This window comes from Trachypithecus francoisi, unplaced genomic scaffold, assembly GCF_009764315.1.
Source record: "Trachypithecus francoisi isolate TF-2019V2 unplaced genomic scaffold, Tfra_2.0 Lachesis_group7, whole genome shotgun sequence".
In the NCBI taxonomy this organism is placed as follows: Eukaryota; Metazoa; Chordata; class Mammalia; order Primates; family Cercopithecidae; genus Trachypithecus; species Trachypithecus francoisi.
Genome location: NW_022681472.1, coordinates 27,439,282 through 27,453,692, shown reverse-complemented (window position 1 = coordinate 27,453,692; position 14,411 = coordinate 27,439,282). Strand labels below are relative to the sequence as shown.

At 41.0% G+C, this 14,411-nt stretch overlaps 1 long non-coding RNA gene across 3 annotated transcripts in view; it reads right to left on the bottom strand.

Moving 5' to 3' along the window:
* LOC117078805 overlaps nucleotides 1-14,411 on the bottom strand; it is a 279,082-nt gene that overhangs the window by 157,376 nt on the left and 107,295 nt on the right. For all 3 annotated transcript variants that reach the window (XR_004435167.1, XR_004435166.1, XR_004435165.1), the window contains exon 2: nucleotides 4,686-4,811. This is a non-coding gene — a long non-coding RNA (uncharacterized LOC117078805). The remainder of the gene's footprint in view (nucleotides 1-4,685; nucleotides 4,812-14,411) is intronic.

Below are 14,411 nucleotides of genomic sequence, written 5' to 3'. Positions count from 1 at the left end.
CACAATGAAATACTACCTCACACCAGTTAGAACGGCGATCATTAAAAAGTCAGGAAACAACAACAGGTGCTGGAGAGGATGTGGAGAAATAGGAACACTTTTACACTGTTGATGGGACTGTAAACTAGTTCAACCATTGTGGAAGACAGTGTGGCGATTCCTCAAGGATCTAGAACTAGAAATACCATTTGACCCAGTCATCCCATTACTGGTGTATACCCAAAGGATTATAAATCAGGCTGCTATAAAGACACATGCACACGTATGTTTATTGCAGCACTATTCACAATAGCAAAGACTTGGAAACAACCCAAATGTCCATCAGTGACAGACTGGATTAAGAAAATGTGGCACATATACACCATGGAATACTATGCAGCCATACAAAAGGATGAGTTCATGTCCTTTGTAGGGACATGGATGCAGCTGGAAACCATCATTCTCAGCAAACTATTGCAAGAACAGAAAACCAAACACCGCATGTTCTCACTCATAGATGGGAATTGAACAATGAGATCACTTGGACACAGGAAGGGGAACATCACACACCAGGGCTGGTTGTCAGGTGTGGGGAGCGGGGAGGGATAGCATTAGGAGTTATACCTAATGTAGATGACGAGTTAATGGATGCAGCACACCAACATGGCACATGTATACATATGTAACAAACCTGCACGTTGTGTACATGTACCCTAAACATAAAGTATATTAAAAAAAATCTAAACATTATCCTGTAGTTAAAGGTATTCCACTGAAAGGTTTAAAAACATGTAACATGGCCATATTTAGGTTTTCAAAAGAACAATTTGATGCTGATGGGTTTAAGTGCCAGAAATGTCATCGTCTCAAGGCAAGGAGACCAATCCATAGGTTACTGTATTAGTCCAGGCAAGAAGGGAGTTGGTGAGGCAACCACATAGCAGAATGCACTTAATAGGGTCAAGTCATTTCATGGAGAGACTCCAGTCTTTGAAGAATGGTGTGCGACCCCATCTATAGGTCTAAAATAAAGAGTAATATGACTTTTGATGTGTATTTCAAGAATATCCTATTTATTTCTAGCATGTTAGTTCTGTAGCATCATAGTTCTGAAATTAGATTATAATATTTGACATCCTTACTGTTCAGCTCTAATGTTGTATTTAAGTATAGGACTCAGGTTTTTGCATTAACCACAGACAAACATAGATCCCTGGCACAAATGGACAGTCACAACTTCTCAGATTCTATAATGGAAGATGAATTCTAGACAGGCAGCTGCTTTGGCATTCTTATGTATTAGTAGTAGAAGCAAAGTAGTAGAATGAAAAGGGAAGGACTTTAAGAGCCTTTCTTGCGTGGAACAGACCAGGGAGGAGTTACAAATAGTACATTGGAACTTGTACGTGAGTATAAACTTACTAGTAGGTTCTTTGAATTTGTTAAGTCAAATTGGGTCTTAATTGACAGCACTGCCATGTTAAATGGAGACATTTTCAGGTGGAGGCTTGATGGTAGTGGAGTATATATACCCTGCTCTGGCTCACGTAGACTTATCTGGTCTCTCCAACAGAACACCTTCGGGATTAACTCTTCTCCTTAACCCTCTGAAGCATGTAAACAATGCCCTAAGTGCACTAAGGTCAGACCACCTGTGCTGAACAAAAAACACTTCTTAAAACTAATCAGCTAAGTAATCCATCAATTTTCCTTAATTTTCTCAAACCTGGGCCCTATCTCTTCTTTTTCTATGTGCTCTGCCACTAATCTTGGGTAACATTGCTTAAATAAGCAAGCTGTCTTCCGTGTTTAACTATCTCAGCATAATAGTCCTTTTTTAAAAAATTAAGTAGTAGTTTAATTTTGACTTGGACAATGTAATATCTTAGGCTACCTATTTAACCTGTGTATCTCAGTCTATTTACCCTGTATAATGGGTGATATTTTTGTTGTCTTCACAGTTAGGTATGAAATATTTGTTATATATGTATTTTAAAACTTTCACAGAAGTCAAATTATTTACACCTAAAAATTAAGAAGGACTCAATATTTGAAACCGCATTTAGCTTAGTATATGTAGTTACTTTGCAGCTATAATAAACTTAATATAGGAAGGCAGAACTTGGTCACTGTATGTATTCATCCATTCCCACATTGCTATAAAGAAATATCTGAGATTGAGTAATTTATAAAGAAAAGAGGTTTATTTGGCTCACAGTTCTGCAGCTCTACAGGCAGCATGATAGCATCTGCTTCTGGGGAGGCCTCAGGGGGCTTTTACCAGTGGCGGAAGGCGTGGTGGGAGCAGGCTTCTTCCACGGCAGGAGCAGGACCAAGACAACCTGGCCGGAGGTGCCACACACTTTTCAACAACCAGATCTCACGAGAACTCACCATCGAGAGGACAGCATCAAGGGGGATGGTGTTAAACCATGAGAAATGCTCCCCATGATCGAATCACCTCCCACCAGGCCCTACTTCCAACACTGAGGATTACAACTGACCATGACATTGAGGTGGGGACACAGATCCAAACCATATCGCTGTATATAAATATGCATTTTAAACAACTAGGATAACAGTTTTTAGGACATATAGTGTCGTCTATTTATATTTTAAAAAGCATGTTTAATAACCAAAGCTTATTTTATGTCTGAGACTAGCCAGCAGTGACACTTGAAGTACGCAGGAAAAGAGTCTTCATCATTTTTGAGCTTTGGGGCCTAAAGTTTTACCCTAAAATTTGCATCTGCTTAAGCTGTCCTCTTTGCACATCTTCCTTGGAGGAGTATCTGCTAGGTACAGAGGATTCTGGCACCAGAACATGCTCCTTTATAAAGAGTGCAAGCACTGGATTCCCTTGGGCTAAGGGAGGAGGATTGGAGCTCTAGAGGAGGAAAAAGTGAGGCAGAAGGGAAGCTTGCAAGGAAATCATGAAAAATCTACATTTGTAGAGACACCCTAATTAAATCTTTCCTTCAGTATTATCTGTGAGAAGAAATATGTTTTTTCCATCAGGGCCTCTCTCACATTTAGAAGACAAACTAACACAGCTCCTTTAGCTAAATATTTATCTGACAGAAACTGAGAGTTCGAAAGACTAGTTCAAAAGAAACTATCACAGTGGAAGAGAGTGAGCTTAGAATTTGATCGTAAGTCCCTGATCACCCCGTGATCCAGCAGGTGGGGCCCAGGAAGATTAGATCAGTTGAGAAAAATAAATAGGTAGAATTTGTAGAATTTATAGAAAAATAAATATGTAAAAAATATGTAGAGTTTCATTGCACAGCTGAGTTATGTGAATAAATTTATAATCCTGTTATACCTGTATTAAGCCTCCCCCCCCAGCCTGGGCAACACAGGGAGACCCTGTCTCTAAAAAAATAAAGTAAAAACAAAAACAGAAAGGAAAAAAGAAATTAGCCAAATGCGGTAGTGCACATCTCTAGTCCCAGTTACTTGGGGGCTGAGGCGGGGGGATCCCTAGAGCTGGGAAGGTAGAGGCTATAGTGAGTTGTGATTGCACTACTGCACTGTAGCACAGGTGAAAAAGCAAGACCTTTTCTCAAAAAGTAATAAAAAAAAATGATAAAATAAATCCCCTCCCCTAAACCCCTACCTCTTGCTAATGAATCCAAGCCAGGCACACAGCATTGGGATACATCTGCTAACACAGGCCTGGGCCCTCATGCCACCTGGGTGAATTATGGGGCATCTGTCTGCTTAGCCAATTCAGAAAATGAACTACAGTATCATTTTTCCTGTCTCCCAGCTTCTGTGTAATCTGATTTCCCTTCCACACTTGCTCACCCACATCACTGAAGACCTGCCCTGAACTGCGCCACTTAACCCCTGCCTGCTTCCTAAGGGTGCCATCTCCCTAAGGACTGGCCTTGCTCGTCATGTTCACAGATGATGTCTAAGAGATTTGGTTTCACCAGGTATCGAAGAGGCTGCTCTATTTAACAAAATATTGCTGCCTTCTGGGAAACCTCCACCACACTTGTGGCAGCCCAGAGAAGACAAACAGTAGCTCTGCTTCTTGAATGCTCTAAATAGGCTTATTGACTTCCTGGGGCCAAAATGAGCTTGACTTTAAACATCAGGTACAGTTTATTTTGTAACATGTCAAATCTGGGGTGCATAATCTCATTTAAACTTCATGAAACTCTACGACCTAAATACTTACATGTCCCCATTATAAAGATGAGAAAACTGAGCTTTAGAGAGTGTTATGGGCTGTCTGTTTGTGTCACCCACCCTAAAATTCATCTGTAGAAGCCTTAAACGCCAATGTGATCGTATTTGAAGGTGGGGGCCTTTGGAAGGTAATTAGGCTTAGATGACGTCATAGGGATGGAGTCACCATAGTGAGATTAGTGTTCTTACAAGAAGAGAAAGACTAGAGCTCACTTTCTCTCCCATGTGAGGACATAAGAAGACTGCCAACTTCAAACCAGCAAGATAGTCCTCACCAAAACCAGGCCATACCAGCACCCTGATCTCAGACTTCCCAGCCTTCAAAGAAATAAATATTTGTTGTCGAAGCCACCCAGCCTGTAGTATTCTGTTACAGCAACCCTAGAAGACTAAGACAGAGAGGCTAAGTAATTTGCTCATGGTTATTCTACTGGTAAGTGATAGTGAACCTAAAAGTTAAAGCAGTTGTCTGATACCAAACCTGAATCTATAACCATGATCCTTACCTGCCTTTCCTGTGGCCCAGTGGTTTCCAGTGACATTGGGCTGTCAGTCTGAGAAGTATCCTATAATACTGGCTTTACATTGGCCCCAACTGATCCTTGGACGCTGCAGGCACGGCAAATATTTTCCTGGAAGGAAGAGAATAAACCAATAATGACTCTTGCTTGCTTCGTGGAGCTCTGCAATAACTATAGTCGTCCTGTGTTTTACTTGCTCAGATGGGCAGAAATGGACAGATTTGCCCCATAGGGGTAAATATTCCCTAGGTGGTAATTATTATGATGACTACTTTGCAACCCTTGAGAAAATTTGCACCAGAAACTTGGCATTCAATCAAATATCCATTTGCTTCCTGTCTGACTCCCTCACTAGCATGAGATCTCCATGAACACAGAGGTTTTGTTTTGTTCACTGCTGTGTCCCAGGCACTGAGAGCAGTGCTTTCCACCGAGTGGCTGGCTACTTGATCCATGCTCTTGAAAAGTGAATCCCTGTCTTTCCTAAGAGACAGGAAACGTGATTCAAATCCCTTGAGTTAAAATGTTAGAAAGAGACCTTCAGCCACTTAAAGTTACAACACACAGGATAGTGTGGGCAATTGGCACCAGGGTGAGTCTGAGCTGAATGTGGGTTAGAGTCCAGGACCATCCAGACATAGAGCCAAGACAAGGGACAGGGGAGAGGCAGCCACAGCATGGAGCAGAACCGGGGTGGAGAGTCAGAGCCAGGCTGCAGGGTGAGGGGAGGAGCAGAACTGACGTCTCAGAAAGCCCCGATAGTACCCCATTCTGAGTCACTGCAGGGAAGGAAAAGTTCAAGAATTCCCTCTAGATTTCACCTCATTCCCTGGAAAAGAGATTATCAGAGAATTCAGTAATCAAATATGATAATATGTATTGGATATGTAGTGTGTGCACGGCTCCGATCTGAGCACTGACATGGATTGGTTTTTTTTTTTTTTTTTATTATACTTTAAGTTCTAGGGTACATGTGCATAACGTTTATATCATGTATAACTCCCCAATGCAATCCCTCCCTCCTCCCCCCTCCCCATGATAGGCCCCAGTGTGTGATGTTCCCCTTCCCGAGTCCAAGTGATCTCATTGTTCAGTTCCCACCTATGAGTGAGAACATGCGGTGTTTGGTTTTCTCTTCTTGTGATAGTTTGCTAAGAATGATGGTTTCGAGCTGCATCCATGTCCCTACAAAGGACGCAAACTCATCCTTTTTTATGGCTGCATAGTATTCCATGGTGTATATGTGCCACATTTTCTTAATCCAGTCTGTCACAGATGGACATTTGGGTTGATTCCAAGTCTTTGCTATTGTGAATAGTGCCGCAATAAACATACGTGTGCATGTGTCTTTGTAGTAGAGTAATTTATAATCCTTTGGGTATATACCCAGTAGTGGGATGGCTGGGTCATATGGTACATCTAGTTCTAGATCCTTGAGGAATCGCCATACTGTTTTCCATAATGGTTGAACTAGTTTACAATCCCACCAACAGTGTAAAAGTGTTCCTATTTCTCCACATCCTCTCCAACATCTATTGTTTTCTGACTTCTTAATGATTGCCATTCTAACTGGTGTGAGATGGTATCTCATTGTGGTTTTGATTTGCATTTCTCTGATGGCGAGTGATGATGAGCATTTTTTCATGTGTCTGTTGGCTGTATGGATGTCTTCTTTTGAGAAATGTCTGTTCATATCCTTTCCCCACTTTTTGATGGGGTTGTTTGTTTTTTTCTTGTATATTTGTTTGAGTTCTTTGTAGATTCTGGATATTAGCCCTTTGTCAGATGAGTAGGTTGCAAAAATTTTCTCCCATTCTGTAGGTTGCCTGTTCACTCTGATGGTAGTTTCTTTTGCTGTGCAAAAGCTCTTTAGTTTAATGAGATCCCATTTGTCAATTTTGGCTTTTGCTGCCGTTGCTTTTGGTGTTTTAGACATGAAGTCCTTGCCCATGCCTATGTCCTGAATGGTACTACCTAGATTTTCTTCTAGGGTTTTTATGGTATTAGGTTTGTTTAATCCTCACACCAACTGATGTAGCCAGAGGCTGAGCCATCAAAGTTACCCAGGAAGCCACAGAGTCTGGATTTGAACCCCAGCAGACTGGCTCCAGGACTGCAGCTCTTCATGAATGTGGAGGTCTCAGGGTAATGGCATCTATCCAGAGTCCTACTACAGAGTGCCTACATCAGACAAAATATTCTTGGTAATTTAGACCAATGATGTCACAACATCAGCTGATGGTTGAAAAAATAAGGGTTTTGTATGCACAACGAAAATAAAGTTCTCCTAAAGTTCTGAAAGTCTCAGAGTCACGACGGCTCTGGTAGGGTTTCTTCCCTTTTTGGAATATCACGCACAATGGAAATTGTGTAGGGAGCTTGGGACACCTGTCTCTGTCAGGAGCTTGACTTCGCTGAGCACATAAGAACCCACTCATCGTGTGACAGGCACCACAGGAGGCACAGGGAATGCCCAGGTGACTAAGACACAGCCCTGCCCTCAAGGCGCTCTTGGGGCAGCCCTGCATTTGCCCCCCTCATACAAATGACCAGGGCAATGGAAAAATGGAAAATATGCACTTGCACAAAGATGTCACCTTATTGCTGCGGGGCTCCTTGAACACCAAACTTTTCTAGTTTGAAAAGTTAAATCAGAAACAAAAGAGTCTTTGCTGGGGTGGCTTATGCCTGTAATCCCAACACTTTGGGAGTCCAGGGTGGGAAGATCACTTAAGCCCAGGAGTTTGAGACCAGCCTGGGCAACAGAGTGAGACTTTGACTCTACAAAAAGAAATAAAAATTAGTCTTGCATGGTGGTGCATACCTGTAGCCTCAGCAACTTTGGAGGCTGAGGTGGGAGGATTGCTTGAGTCTGGGAGGTCGAGGCTGCACTGAGCTGTGATTGCATCACTGCACTCCAGCCTGGGCAACAAAGCAAGACCCTGTCTCAGAAACAACCAAAAAATCTTTACTGAAATCTACCTGAAGGGATTTCTTCTACCTCAAATATATGAGACCACACACACACACACACACACACACAAACATACACACCTGACATGCACAAAAGCCACCTTGCCTACTACGCCTTTTAGCCTGAGAAAATGATCATAACTGAGTAGACTTAGAAATAAGATTGCCTTGTAACAACTACAAATAAAACTTCTCTTTTCATAGAAAACACAAAATTAAACCTTAAAGCCCAGTAATATATAATTAAAATGAAAACCTTTTAGAACCACTGTTTTTCCTAGGAGGCACTGCTCGGAATCCCCTGCCAGCTGGCTGGGTGTGTGTGTGAAAGATCGTAATATTTCAGGAGTTGCCTTGCACGAGACATTTTTCTCAGCATTGCTCGTGGCTCATGGCCACGCTGCCCAGGCACCTGCAGGATCAGTCAGTTTGCACAAGCAGCTTCCTAAGTGAATGACGTACCTCCCCTTTCTGTTGTTCCCAAAGACCAACATCTGTCAGAGATCAGCATATGCATCCGCGTATTAAAGCGCTCACTGTTCTAAGGCCCTGCACTTAATTTTCCCTTGGGTAAACAGAGCCAATAATGGATAAATACTGAAGGATCAAATATCCTTAAACTATCGGAGAAAGCTGTGAGTGCAGACTTTAATCCACATCTGAAGTGAGAAAAAAGAGAAAGCAAAACGCTATGACAGAGGCTCTCCAAATCATGAGGGAGGAACACAGGATGGAGTTCATGCCACTGGCTGTGTAACATCTTGGGAAGCATCTCCATGAATGGCCATGGGAAGGGCAGTTAGGACTCTACAAGTAAGTGCATTTAAATGTTGAATACATTGCGATCCAAACAAATGATCTTTGCACTTTTCAGAAATTAATAGCAGAAGGCCTTGCCTCCTCCTAAGCACAGTCAACCTGACACTCTCTGTAACCATACACTGAAAGATTTTTACAAACGTCCTACTAATTGCATTTTGAGGCGAGTTCCACTAGGAAGATGAATTTTGGACAGGCTGACAGTGTTGGCCTTTGCGGACATGGTTGGTCTTCTAATGGCTGAGCCAGCCCCTAGGGGAAAACACACAGCTTGAGTTTATCTTTTAAGTATAAACTTCTGAGGATGAACCTTCCAGCCTCTCTGGAATTCTTGTCTAATACAGGAGCATGATGTATTTTATACATTTCTACACACTCTTTCTTTTAAAATAATCATTTCAACCTTTAAGATAATTTTGCCTGAAAAGATTATCCTATCCAAACTTTATCTCTTTACCATATGCAGTCACACAATTATTTTCTGATTTGCTTTAAGAAATAGAAACATTCAGCCTTTCAGATTAGAAATTTCTTTCTTGTAACGTAAAATAGAGATGCTTCCTTATTACTTAAAAAGAATACATAAATCAATCTCGCCAAGGACTGATATTCATCATAACCTTGTGTCTGTCTAACCTAAACCATCCAGGTCTACTTCTGAATTATACTTATTTGGAAACCTCAAAACAAGCTTAAATATACAGCTGATGGCTCTGGTCATAAATTGCTACTAGTAAAGCAGAAGGAGAAGCTCCAAGTGAGATATTCCTGGGAAAAGCAGGCTGGCATTATCCACAGAAGAGCCACAAATGTGTCTACACTGAATTGTTGTCCACCTCCAAAATTGCTGCTATATCCAGGCAGCTGCCATGAGCCCTTTCCTGTAGGAGGTGGGGTGTCTGCTTCCATTCAGCCTTGTCTGTAAAACACCCGGATAACCTGCAGAACGGACAAAGCAAAATATCACCTACACATGAGTAAGAGAAGCAGGACAGCCCATCCAACTCAAAGGCAATGAAAAGATTTGGTGTAATCCAAAGAAAAATTTGGTCTAATTGCAGGAACTTGGGTTCCCTGTTATCTCTTTTGTAAGAGTGAGCTGTTAGTAAAATGCTGAAAGCAAACAAAAAATGTAGACAGCAGCTCCAAAGAACTATATCATATTTTTCAATGGATTAAAGAACGGTTAAGCCTTGAGAAGTCAATGAATACATCACAACACATAGAACCTATAAATAATATATGAGTTGAATACATAACCAACTGTGTTAAAGCTCCGTTAGTAAAAAGACGAATAACCAAGAAGGCAGAGACAGCAAAAAAGTAAATAAAATTGCTGTCACTAGTGAGAGCTCTTCATTCTTATTGCTTATGTTTTTGCAATAGTCCCTTCCATTTATGTAGTGAAGACAAACTAACAGACAAGCATATGAGTTTGAGGCAATGGTTGTATGACTTCGTCATTTTGAAGACCATTTGACAACATTTCTCCTTTTCTAATTGCATGACTTTAAGTACTTGTTAATTTCTTTTCTGGAAAATTTGTGTTTCCACATTCCTCAGAACAAGAGACCTTTAAGACTAGTCTTGCATGTGCACATATCACATGTGATATTTTCTCATATGATAGGCACAATTAATCTGCAAGTTGAGTATTATCATTATTTTAAAATAAGCAAAGTAAAGGCTTTTTGAGGCTAGAAGAAGTGCTTGTAGACAGTGTATAAAGTGTTAGACTTCTAACCCAGATGTATCTGAACCCCAAGTCTAGTGTAATACATTCTGCTGTCCCCATCTTAAAAAAGCAGATAGAAAAGCAGATTACTGCCTTTTTAACACCAACAGCTTCTTTTTAATTTTTTATTTCTTTTTCATCGGACCCAAGTTTTGTAGAATTTTGACCAGCAAACAAATGATTAAAATTAAGTCAAAAGAAATTATCTATTAGCATTCACAGAAAACATTTATTAAAATAAGAGCATATGACCAACATGAGATAATACTGAGCCAATATCATTCCATTAAAAGGGTTTTCAGAAATATATTCTTAGTAGTCTATTCAAGGACCAGAATAATAGTGTTTAAATGTTTAATCTGTATGATGAGGCTTTTTGGAATATTAACAAGGGCCATCCGGTGGGCCTCTTGAACTCCAGGGATCAGTGGTCTCTAACCTGCCATCAGAAGACACTAGACTCTGTGTTTTTAAATAACAGAAGCAGGTGATGTGATTGTGCTTTTCGTGAGAAAGCATTACCTTGAGGCAGAAATCCTTTCATATACCAAGCTAAATCCCTCCTGCTCCAGTGTAAACCCATTTCCTCTTCTGGCCTCTGGAGAAAAGGGAACAGCTGCTGGGTGTCTTTTAACTCTTCCTCTGGGGCCCAGGGGGCTGGGCCACTTTACTGTCAGTGCACCACATTGTAAGCCATGTTGGACAGATTCCTAATGAATGTTAGGTTTGTTATCCCCACTCTCATTTCCCAACATATTTTCCAGTTTCTCTTTTTGTTGTGCAAGTAGGGATTTAGATTCTGGGGATCCGGACATAAAAGCTTCAGACTCGGGAAGTATCTCACAGGACTGCTTGTATTCTTCATGTAGCACCAGGCTGAAGGAGAATGAAAATCTGATACCATGATAGCTGAAACTAATATCTGTTGCTGCTATTCCAATTGCATTTAGTACTTCTGGAAATTCTTGCCTCGGATCACAGTCATATTACCAGCTGGAGTCAAAATACCATATGAGGGATTCATATTTCTGTCTAATTCATTATACTGATGGCTTTTATGAAGCATCTGGAATTGGAAGTACTGGAAGGATTCACAGGGAATCCATTTGAAGCCATGACAAAACTGTTTTCCATTGATCAGTCAAATCCTGCCCAATCAGGAAATGACATTTTCAGTTCTCATCAAGTCCATTTTTAATATCCTGTTAACAAACAAAAATACAGATACAAAAATAATATTTAAACCTACACTTAGAGAATCCTAGGGAAAATTCCAGGAAAGAATTTGATGCATCTCCTTCTATCCCACACAAAGCAAAATCCATGTTTGTCAGACAAAATCTTTTTCTCTTATTGTGTTGCTTTGGATCTTCATGTCTGAAACATCAAATAACCCTTGTAACAATATTTAAAATAAATCCTAATCTTTCATGCAGCTACTTAATGGAACCAACTTTCCAACTATTTGCTATCTCACTAAGAAATACAAAACAAGTATTCTAAAATGTATTGGTTCCACTTTGTAGAAAAAAAGAAATCACACAGAGGTCAGGTCAAAGGCATTATTTTCTGTCAGCCCAGGTTATCATCAAGTCGAGATTCCAGGAAGAAGTGTATGCATCCAAGGACAACTACTACCTTAGGTGGTTCCTGAGAAAACCCAAATGTGTATTACAGAGCTGTCCTTCCTCCATAAACTTTAATTTTTATAACAATTTTCAAATCTTTTTATTTCCCTTTGGCTTCTGAGCCACCACAAATAACTTTCTAAAGTCATTCTCTTTAAACTATTAGAACAAATACTGACTGGAAGAGTTCAAATACTGACTAGAAAAGTTCTGAAAAAAAGACATTAAAAATTGGCCTTCCTACTGAAAAAAAAAAAAAAAGGCCTCCTAAGGAACAGGATTCAGATGAAAATCTAACGAATTCAACTTGACTGGCTTTTCTAAACCATGCATACAATCTCCACAGACATTCTAAGGGGGCAAGTTCCAGGTCAATTTATAGCTCTAATTCCATCTAATCTTAAAAATAAAGTTTGTATCATGAATGTTTTTGTCAGAGGCATTTGAACCAGAGCAGCTCCATCTTGAATAGGAACTGGGTAAAATAAGGCTGAGACGTACTGGGCTGCATTCCCAGACAGTTAAGCATTCTAAGTCACAGGATGAGAGAGGAGGTTGGCACAAGATACAGGGCCATAAAGATCTTGCTGATAAAACAGGTTGTAGTAAAGAAGCCGACTAAAACCCACCAAAACCAAGATGGCCACGAGAGTGACCTCTGGTCATCCTCACTGCTACACTCCCACCAGAGCCACAACAGTTTACAAATGCCAGGGCAATGACAGGAAGTTACCCTATATGGTCTAGAAAGAGGAGGCATAAATAATCCACTCCTTGTTTAGCATATCATCAAGAAATAATCATAAAAACGGGCAACCAGCAGCCCTCAATGCTGCTCTGTCTATGGAGTAGCCCCGCTCTTATTCCTCTATTTTATTAATAAAGTTGCTTTCACTTTGCTCTACGGACTCGCCCTGAATTCTTTCTTGCAGGAGATCCAAGAACCCTCCCTGGGGGTCAGGATCCGGATCCCTTTTCTGTAACATTTTTATTGAAAACTAACAACTTCATTTCTGCTACCAACTAAAGTAAAAGAAGGATAACTACATTGGTGCATATACGCATACATAATTTTATGACACTAAGTAATTGTTGATAAACATAAATAGAATCACGTAATTCACCCTCCCTCCACAGCTAAATTCATCCTGGGCTTACTTATACTGTTCTTCACAAAAGCTAAATATGATAACGTACAAGGCACTTGCACAACCTGTATCTCATCTCTCAATATTCTTTGATATTGCTTGTGCCTCTGATATACTGAACTGTTTTCAGCTTCTGAAAATGTTGTATTTTCTAAAACCTCTGTGCCCCTACACATGCCATGCCTTTTGTATAGAATTCCCCTCCCTCTCCTCTTCTCTTCCATGTGAATATCCCTCTTCCACCAAAGTTTACACCCCCAATACATGCCTGACTTTTGCTGAGTAGTCTATTCTCTCTGTCCCTCCTTTGATCAAGACTGAATTAAATTATCCTCCTTTGTCTTCCCACAACTTCTTGTGTCATCATTATTTTCCATCATTCCTACTGGAGGAACAATACCATGAGATTAACAACTGGCTGGTTACCAACCGGCAGCCAGAAGAGTGGGTGGGGCAGCTCCTGAGAGGCACCTGTTGCCTTTGCTGAGCAGCTTGTGCAATGGCTTCCAGCACCGGGAGTGCTAGCTTGTACTAGAAGAGGGTGGGTCTCCCCAGGGTGGGCCCCCTCATCATAAGCTCTGTGGCTCAGGAGGTTGTGCAGAGTCAACATCCTCAGAGCCAACCGTTTAGATTTCCTGTCCCTGAGCCTGGCAAATGGCAAGCACCTCCAGTTCTAGCTACTGAGAAAACTGAGGCAGGAGGGTCACTTGAACCCAGGAGTTCAAATTCAGCATGGGCAACACAGCAAGACCCCATCTCTAAATAAAGAAACAAACAAATAAAATAAATTAACAGATGTCTTGTCCCCAACCCGAGCTTCAGGATCTCAGGTTTTCTTAACCAGTGCTCTGACCTTAACCTGGCAGACATGCCTTGGCCGAGCATTCAGACATCTCTGGCACTCCATGACTCTATTGGATCATCAGTCTACTGCCTAACTACCTCTGCACTTTCAGCACAAGAGAGAAGGACCTCTTTGTCACCCTGTAACTGCTTGTTAATGGCCCTCTTTCCAGTTATCCTTCTGTGGGAGACTTATACAACTTAGCAATAACTAGCCAGCTCTGTAGACTTTGTAGGTGTTCTTCCAAATGCTCAAATCATCACATCTGTAATCATTGTACTTCATCTGGACATTTCTCCAGGTCACCACCTGAGAAATTAAACTCCAGGGACTCCCTGTATCTTCCATGGCACTCATGATGGTATTCTCTTCACCTGCCTGGTGATGACAGATCCAGTTCCAAATCTCCATGTTACTCAGGTTTTCTTGGACCACTCTCAGAATTACTTGTATTAAAAAACCTTTGAGAAGCAGATGCTAAAATGAGGTTAGATGTGCAACAGATTTATTAGACGAAATATCCGGAAGGGAAAGAGAGGAGGTGGGACAGCCTTTGGATCCGGA